Source organism: Salvia splendens, chromosome 18, assembly GCF_004379255.2.
Source record: "Salvia splendens isolate huo1 chromosome 18, SspV2, whole genome shotgun sequence".
NCBI classification, from domain to species: Eukaryota; Viridiplantae; Streptophyta; class Magnoliopsida; order Lamiales; family Lamiaceae; genus Salvia; species Salvia splendens.
In genome coordinates this window covers 12,195,501-12,205,255 of record NC_056049.1, presented here as the reverse complement: position 1 = coordinate 12,205,255, position 9,755 = coordinate 12,195,501, and positions in this window count along the sequence as shown.

The following is a 9,755-nucleotide window of genomic DNA, read 5'->3' as shown; positions in this document are numbered from 1 at the left end:
GAATAATTTACAACGGTAAATAATTACGGAAATTAAAGTATGCGTGTAAATAATTTATAGAAATTATTTTCGACGTTATGGAAAATACGAGGAGCCAACGGAGGAAAGAACGAGCGTAAGCGGCCGACCGGCGTCGCACGCGACGCCTTGGGCGGCCGCCGAATAATCGAAAATGCGCAAAAATCGAGAAAGAGAATTAAAAGATTTTAATTAGAGTGCATGCATTCTAATTATCGTCGTTACAGAGGTTTGATATGAATTTTATGTGTTTTCCGAAAAGGTGGTTCGCACGCACGCTAAAAGTCGGAACGAGGAATTTTACGGAAATCCTAAGCTTTTGAGGTGGGCTTTATTCTTTAACGTTTATTTTGAATCAATATGCTTACGATGTTATAAGGATGTTTCTATAAGTATGTCATGCCGTGTTTATGTTTTGAAACTGCCTATCTGATTGTCTACTAGAAAAAAACTCTACTAGACTTTGATGGTTAACGAATTCGGGTCTAACTAGGGTCTACGCCCGACTTAGACTAGTGCACTGATGGGGATCGTGAGCCGTCCCCTAGGTCGGCCGGTCCAGTGATCGAGATTGTGGCCACAGTCTCGTTTCACATGATGGTTCAGATATGGTATATGGTGGAGGATGATTTTAGTCCGCGCGGTGGAGTTTATAGAAGATTTATCAAAGATTTCGCAAAGATAGCCCAGCCCTTGACGAGGCTACTCAAGAATGAGGTGGAGTTTGAATTCTCTGATAATTGCAAGACCGCGTTCCAACTGACGAAGCCATCTCTGACACTTTCCTTGAAGAGCATCTCTATCTGATAAAGTCGACATCTGAATACCAGTGGATCAACCGGGTAGAGAGGGTTGATCAAGCCAATCAAGGAAAGGGACAACACACGAAGAAAGAGCCATGGTTTGCTGACATGGCTAATTATTTGGTAACGGGCGAGTTGCCCGAAAGTGAAGCGATTACGAGAGCCCAGAAGCAAAAACTGAAGAGCGACTCCCGATACTTTTGTTGTGATGATCCTTACCTATGGAAGATGGGGGCGGATCAAGTAATCTGACGCTGTATACCTGAATGAGAGCAAGAGGACATACTGGTCCACTGCCACTCACTAGCTTGTGGCGGTCACTTCGGACCAAAGAAAATAGTAAGAAAAATACTTGATAGCGGGTTCTACTGGCCCTCCATCCACAGAGACGCTTACAGGCAGGATATCTACAAGAGATGAGATGCCTCAGGTCCCCATTATTGTCTGTGAAATATTTGATGTATGGGGGATGGATTTCATGGGACCCTTCCCATCTTCTGAGGGCAATCTCTACATCCTAGTGGCGGTGGACTATGTGTCCAAGTGGATTGAGGCAAAGGCGACGAAGACGTGTGAGTCCAAAGAAGTGGCGAAGTTTTTAAAATCGAACATCTTTACCCGATATAGGGTGCCACGGGCTATAATCTCTGACCAGGGAACTCATTTCGTCAATAGAACCATAGAAGCCTTAATGCGGAAGTATGGGGTCCACCACCGCTTGTCCACACCCTACCACCCGCAGTCCAATGGCCAAGCCGAAGTGTCAAACAGAGAAATGAAGGCAATTTTAGAGAAGACGGTCAATCCTACGAGGAAAGACTGGAGCCGTTGTCTGGAGGACGCACTCTGGGCCTACAGGACCACTTTTAAAATGCCTATCGGAATGTCCCCATACCGGCTGGTATTTTGGAAAATGTGCCATCTTCCGGTGGAAGTGGAGCACCAAGCTTTTTGGGCAGTAAAAGAAATGAATTTGAATGCCAAAGATGGCGCTGAGGAGAGGAAGTTGCAGCTGCAGGAGCTTGAAGAGCTCCACTTTGATGCCTATGATTCGGCCAAGTGGTACAAAGAGAAAACGAAGATGTGGCATGATAAGAACCTTCGTAAGAAGGAACTCAATGTGGGCCAGATAGTGCTTCTCTTCCAGTCCAGACTCAAATTGAAGCCCAGGAAGCTGCGGTCGAGGTGGATCGGCCATTTTACCATTGTCGCCATCAGAGAAAATGGAGCAGTCGAACTCCAGGGGAGCGATTCGGACTCGCCCACCTTTATGGTGAATGGTCAAAGGGTAAAGCCGTACAGAGAAGGAATGGAGGCATTTGTGGTGGACGAAATTCCACTACTCATGCCTAACTCTCACCAGTGAAGAGGTAAAAGGAGTGACTGGGTACTCATAGGTAGTCTACTTGATCAAGCGACAAATTCTTAATCTATTAAACTGATCAAGTGACGTCCTAAGGGAACCCGGTCAAGTCCTTAGTAATCAGTGTAAATAATTTTCGTAAGTTAGTTTTTTTAAGGAAAATAAAAGTTAAAAAGGAGGAAGAAACTAATCAAGTGGTAATATTTGAGTTTTTATCTGGAATTAATTGACCACTTGATCAGTGAAATTTGAATTTAATTAGTGGTACAGTGTTTGCATTGATCAGGGTAGGTGATGATAGGACGTGTGCAGTCATGGAAAAGGTGTCAGGAAGAGCTAACTGCTGCATTGGACCAAATAGTACTGGAGAGAAGAGGCATATCAGAGAAGCCAAGCCAGCTGGCACTCTGAAAAGGTGCGTCTATACGTGAAGAGTCGCAGGGATCTCAACAGTAGGGATCTCAACAGCCACTGTACCAGTAAGGTAGCTTTAAGCTCCATATATCACTTTTATCCAAATCGTCTACAGTATATTTCATTTGCTCTCATCCGATTTTCTCCAAAGATTCAAAACCTTTGCCCAAAATTATCATCTTCTCCACCAAAAACCCACCTCCATTACCAGTAAAAATGTTGATTGAGCAACTTCCATCTTCATCCTCATCCTCCAGTGTCGGCACTGACAATGGTGACCGAGAAATCGGTTCCCCAGCCCATACAGAAAACCCTAGCCCATCTACACAAGCCCTCTCTCACGAACCTGTACCTACACTCTGAAATTCCCCACCATCCCTTCCCAAAACCAACTCTCCCATCCAGCCTTCACCATCTCCTATAGCCCAATCGTCACCTCTGTCCCCAACAGATACCCCTATCCAGCTGGTGCAATACAACGGGGACACCTCTGGCGAGGAAGGATGGAAGGAGGCCTATGAGCAGCCGTTTGCTATTCCGTCGCCAGCACACGGTGGCGGCTCTACTTCAGTCCATGAACCGCATTTGACTGAGGTCGGCGAAATCAACGACGAAGAGATGAGAGATTTCCACCCGTTGTCCGTCGATAGGGAGGCTGTGGTGTACATGCTTCATTCTGAGGAGGATGAACCGGAGAAGGAGGAAGGGCCGCGACGCCGTCAGACGCGCCGAATGACAATGAACCGATTCCTGGAGGAAGCAGAAACTCTGAAGGCCAGAGAAGAGGGGGAAATGATGGAGAAAATGCCCCGCGTGGTGCAACGGTTGGTGGACGAGGAGGAGTCAGAGAATCAAGGGGCTGGAGAGGCCGTTGAGGAGAGAGCAGCTGTTGAGGACAGCCCCGTGAGAGCCGAGAGAGAAAGGAAGAAGGAGGGGAAGGAAAGTGTTCTTCCTCATCCTAAGAGGATACGCCCTGCAACCCAGGGCATTGTTATAGCTGATGCAGACCAACCTGCCCCTCCACAAGAAGGAGATGAGGGCAGCGAATCTGAGGCTGGAGAGCTTCGATAGGCCCGAACATCTCACAGGCAACAAGGAAGGCCTGCAACACCCCCCGCCGCCGACTATTCCAAACAAATTGTGGTACTGGCGATGGACCTCCTCTGACAGATGCTGGAATTCGATGACCCCAAGTGGTAGGAGGAGGTCCGCCAAAGGGTGACACCCCAGAAGAGGTTGAAGGCATGGAAGACGCTACACCAGCCATACCTAGAAAAGATCATGATGAAGGAGAGGTTTACCGAATATATTGTCAGCATTGGATTTGAATGGTTGCTAGAGGTTGATAAGACCCCCATACCGGAGGTCCTGTCCAAGGAGTTTTTCACATCTGTACTGGAAGTTCAGACCCGGAGGCCAGGAGTGTCTCCTTTAGGGTGTTTGGCCAAGACCAACTGATGAGCCTCAATGAATTCTCCATCAGAATGGGCTTCTACACAGAAGGCCAGGTGGCTAACGGGGACTGGCTTGGGCGCGATATCGGCCTCCCTCAAAAGAAACTCGATTTCGATCAGTAGGCCATCTGGAAGGCCCTATGCAATGGACGTGCCCCTACCTTTACAGCCTCTGAATCCATAGGTCATCACATTGCTGATCCTGCCCTCCGCCTAGCCCAGGTCTACCTAGCCTGTAATCTCCTCGGACAAGCCAATACGCTGTCAATCATCACCCTGTCCGAGCTCTACTTTATGTGGAGTATGAGAGAGCAGGGGAAAGTCCATCTTGAGTTCTGGTTGGCCTTCTCCATAAATCAAATTGCTACCCGCGCTGTCCGCCATTTGAACGTTTTCCACCTCCTCGGGGCCTATTTGAGGAGAAACTGGATTGTGAAGTGTACCGGACGTCCCATCCTCTGCCCCAGTCCCGAATCGTTTGATCTCTACTTCTTTGTTAGAATTCAGGTACTCGAGAAGACGCAAGGAGGGATGTTCCAATTTTATGCAGCCGGTCGGCGGGAGCAATAGAGAAGCCTACCCAAAAGGAGAACGAAGCATGAGCAAACCTCAGCAACCCCTGCTGAAGAAGAAGAAGAGGAAGGTACACATTGGGTGCCCACCCCAAGGATGGAGCGTGAGGAGGCTGCACGTGCTGACGACGCATGGAAGCTCCGAGTGGAGCAAATGTTGACGCAGCTGGTAGAAAATTCGAACTCTCAACTGGTCCTGCTGGCCAGGTGCGGGGAACCACCCGCAACTAGACCCCTACCAGGAAACCACCACCTCCCTCTACAAGCTCTCCTCCAACTCGGCGCCCATCATCCTCCAGGCCACCCTCAGCATCTCTCGGTCAACCCTCCAAGCAGCGCTAGTATAACCCCCCTTCTTAAACTCATTTAAATTTCAAACAATTTATGTTTTTTTATTGGTCTGTAAAATTTGTTTTTTTGTTTGATATTACACTTAGACCCTTGTTGAGTCTAAGTGTGAAAAGGTTATGCATGAATCGCCTGTTTCTGCCTGCCCTTGTGTTTTGTTATTTTCTGTGTTTATCGGCATGTTTTGATTGATTGGTACTATCTCACACTTAGCCTAGTGTCTGGTCTAAGTGTGAGAAGTTTCCCTTGGTTTGTTTACCTGTGCCTGGATGGGCCTCGAGAATGGGCGCGAATAGACTATGGGTCAAGTTATATGGAAGATAACCGAACCGCTTGGATCAGTTAGCAAATGTCGTTGCCATTTGATCAATGCAATCTCGCTCTCACTCGTTTCCTACCAAAGTGATTTATAAACTCCCAATTTTGCACTACTTTAACAGTAAAGCGGCAAGTTCGGGGTCGATCCCACAGAGAAGCTAGTGTATCAAGTGTGTGAGTAGTGAATAGGGGGTTGGCTACTGCCACACTTTAACTTTGGGAGTTTTTAACTACTGATTTTACTCTAGACATAATTTAACTTACTAACTTGATCAAGGAAATTTTAACTACTGGGTCAAGTGAATTTCAGACTGGAATGAAAATTAACTACGTAAAACAGTAAACACCACGATGAAAATGAATGCAACTTTAATTAAAACTAAATCTCAGAACAGTACAGCGTGAAATTTAAACTAAGCTAACACTTCAGAAAATATGAAAGCAAGTAAAACCGAGGAGATCCTCGGCGTGAAACTTAAGAATACGCTGACAGATATCAAGTATTATGCAGCGCTCCTTCGATCGCCCTTTCTAACTAAGCATTATTTTATCTAAGCTATCTAGAGAACTGAACTAAACTAGAGAGCTAAGCTAAACTAAACTAAAGACGAAAAGTAAAGGATCGGATTTCTCTAATGAGGTGTCACATCCTCTATTTATAGGATCGGCACGACCTCCAGCTGGATAACGATCTTGGCAGGGAATATTCGCTCACGCTGACTGTGAGCGACTCATCGATTGCTACGTGCTCTCCTTCTAGAATGACGACGCTTTTCAGTAATAGATTCATGACTCAGCTCCGTCCTTGCGTCTCATATATCAGCACGTGTCCCCTTCTAGAACGTTGTCCTTGCTAACAGAATGATGCGCACCATCCATCTCATAGCCTCGCGTGTCCTTCTTCTGGAAGCCTGTGGTCCCCTCCTTGCCTGCTTGGTTACTCCATTTGATCAACTCCCCCGATTTCTGGCCTCTTTTCGCCCATTGTACTTGCTTGATCTGTTTGGCCTTGTTGCCTTGGTCAAACGACATTCCTGCACATTTAACACTTGCTTGCGCGATAAACCGATCAAGTAGCGTGCATTTTACCCCTAAACCGATGCATGAAATGAGTCTTATCAAAATGCTCACACTTAAAACATACTTGTCCCCAAGTATAAAGAAAAAAAAAGAGCAAGATAAGGTAAATTTCAGGCATGGTTTACTCATTTCAAAAAATTAAAAGAAAATGAAAAAAGAAAACAAGACTCGAAATAAAAAACACATATTCACATAGATGCATTAGATCGAATAAATTTCCAACAATCATACCCGAGGTCGAGGTAAATCCATTTGCCAGCAGCTTATGTTTCTTCATTTTTGCTTTTACTTGATCAAGGTGTCAATTCGTCAAGATTGCTCAATTTAAAAACCACTATTGGATTCACTCAGTCATTCATTTCTTACCAGAGATGTTAGGAATGTTCACTCGGTATTGCCACAAATTTAATATCTCGAATCGGATTGCATAAGATAGTTCCTTAAGGTCTTTGTTTCGGGTGTAATGAGGATTAAGGGTAGTGGTGTATCAAGGTAGGGTCCAAGGGGTTCTAAGTTTAAAAATATAAACTGTAAAAAGAAAAACACGTGAGTCAAGAAACCAAAGATTTGAACTATTTATTTTGCCACTAAATATCTTACTTGGTCAAGTGGCGACTTCTAGCCTTGAACTTTTGGCTTATTTTTCTAACTTCCGACTTATCGGGTCAGGTTACAACTTTTCCTGCCCTCTTTTTCTCAAACTTTTCTCGATAACAACACATTTTTTTTAATTGATTTCTGACTTGATTAACCTGATTGACTAACTCGCTCAACACGGCTACCCTTTTATTTTTACTTTCTATCGTACTACCCCTTATTTTGAAATGACTCATCTCTCTGACCCATTTTCCTCACGTATTTATAAAAAGTATATGGATGTGGGTCTCGGTTATCAAAGAAAGGGTAAAAGTGTATGGGCTCAACTTAGCTAACTAGGGGGTGCCTTTCTTGACGAGGCGGGTTCGTGGAGCGAAAGAAGAAAAGGCTCAAAGGGTTAAGTCCTAATGCCTTTAGTCCTTACTACTTGTGCAATTTTCATCTAAATATAAAAAATTCAGCCTCTCGTAAAAAATTTTCCTTTGTAAAAATAGTAGAAAATATTCTACTTTGGCTTATAACACAAATATAGAGAGGATTCACAGTAAGTTTAAAATTTGAGCATTTCCATCACACTTGCGTCGTTCAAACTGATCACGTTTTTGCAATCAAGTTTCTACATGTAAACATACTGATTCATTTCTCTAACTCTTCCCAAAGTAATCAAATCTTCCACTTATCTGATTTCATGCATATTGTCTATTTATTACTATCTGATATTTTATATTTTCAAAAATTTTACATGTATGATTTTTATGTTCTGGAACTAACCCTCCCCCATCCACTGCATATGAACTCGTCCTCAAGGGACTGGATGCAGTGGAAAAAGGGTTAGGTACAGGCAACGGCACAACAGAAACCAAGGAAAACTTCTCACACTTAGACCAGACACTAGGCAAAGTGTGAGACAGTGCCAACAATCAAACATGCCAACCAAAACAACAAACAAAACACATAGGCAAAAACGGATAGCAACCTACATAAACTTCTCACACTTAGTCCATGCACAGGACTAAGTGTGAGAACGAAAAAGAAAACAACAATTTATACAAATAAACTGAGTTAAGGGTGATACTACTACCTTTGAGATGGTTGAACAGGGGATGTTGCAAGCCTTCCTTATTGCCTCCATTTCACAGGCCTTCCTTATTGCCTGCAGGGCGTTTGCGTTCATCGAAGCTCATTCTCCTTGGTATATTTTCCCTTATCTCCTTCCCGTGAAGAAGCATGCTGGGCAGAAGGATACTCACTTCCCCCTTCCTCTGCTCTCACCCGGCTGTCCTCTACAACCTTGCTTGCTTCTACGGCTGCCCCGGTCCCTTAGGTCGCTTGTCTCTTCTCATCCACCTGCCGCCTCAAAACCTCACCTTCCTTCACCAGTTGATCCGTCGTCCGGCGGTGCATCCTTCCTTAGACATAGTCATCCTCCATAGTCGAAAAGAGGTTCCATTCTGCCTCCCTACGTCGTAGTAGGAGATCACTGGGGAGAGGCAGAGAATCTTTCCTCTCAATATTTACCACTGGGAGACGGAGTCCAGACGCCTGATGTAAGCCGGGTCTATATATTGGAGTAGACCGATGAATCTGGAAGGCGATAATGGGGTTCTGGTGGTCGGTGGGGAAAGGTTAGGGTTATCTGGGTTGGCTGGTGATAAGGTCCTCCGATTACCACTGTTGATACCGGCTTTTGAAGAAGAAGAGGAAGTATTGAGTTGAGTGCTCTGCATTTTTTTTCTGGTGATGATTGTGGGTGATTCCTTGGAGGGGATTTGAACTTAGAGAGATTCAGATGAGGATAGCACGAATGTTCTGAAGGCAGTTGATGAAAACTGGGATCAGAGAGACCCCTTTTATACTGAAATCCCGACTGTTGAGATCCCTGCCTGTTGAGATCTCTGCGACTCTTCGCATACAAGCGCACATTTTCAGAATGCTAGGTGGAAAAGCTCCTCTGATACGCTTCCTTTTTCTCTCTAAGACGTCCTTTCATTGCGACAGTTGGCGCCGCCTGACACCTCTATAATGGCTTGGTCATTGGACTGCGGGTGATAGGGTGTGGAGAGGCAGTGGTGGACTCCATATTTTTTCATCAAGGCTTCGATGGTTCTGTTGACAAAGTGAGTTCCCTGGTCCGAGATAATAGCTCGTGGCACCCCATAGCGGGTAAAGATGTTCGACTTTAAGAACTTCGCCACTTCTCTGGACTCGCATGTCCTTGTTGCCTTTGCCTCGATCCACTTGGACACACAGTCCACCGCTACTAAGATATAGAGATTGCCTTCAGAAGATGGGAAAAGTCCCATAAAATCCATTCCCCATACATCAAATATTTCACAGACAATAATGGGGACCTGATGCATCTCATCTCTTGTATATATCCCTCCAGTAAGCTGGCATCGAGGGCACCTCTTGCAGAACTCATAAGCATCTCTATGGATGGAAGGCCAGTAGAATCCGCTGTCCAGTACTTTCCTTGCTGTTTTCTTTGGTCCGAAGTGACCACCACAAGCCAATGCGTGGCAGTGGACCATCACATCTTCTTGCTCCCAGTCTGGTATACAGCGTCGGATCACTTGATCTGCTCTCATTTTCCATAGGTAAGGATCATCCCAATAGAAGTATCGGGAGTCGCTTTTAAGCTTTAGCTTCTGTGCCCTTGTAGCTTCATCACTTCCAGGCAGCTCACCTGTCACCAAGTAGTTGGCCATGTCTGCAAACCATGGCTCTTTCCGCGTGTGCTGTCCCTCGCTTCCTTGCTCGGCTTGATCAACCTCTTCCACTTGGTTGA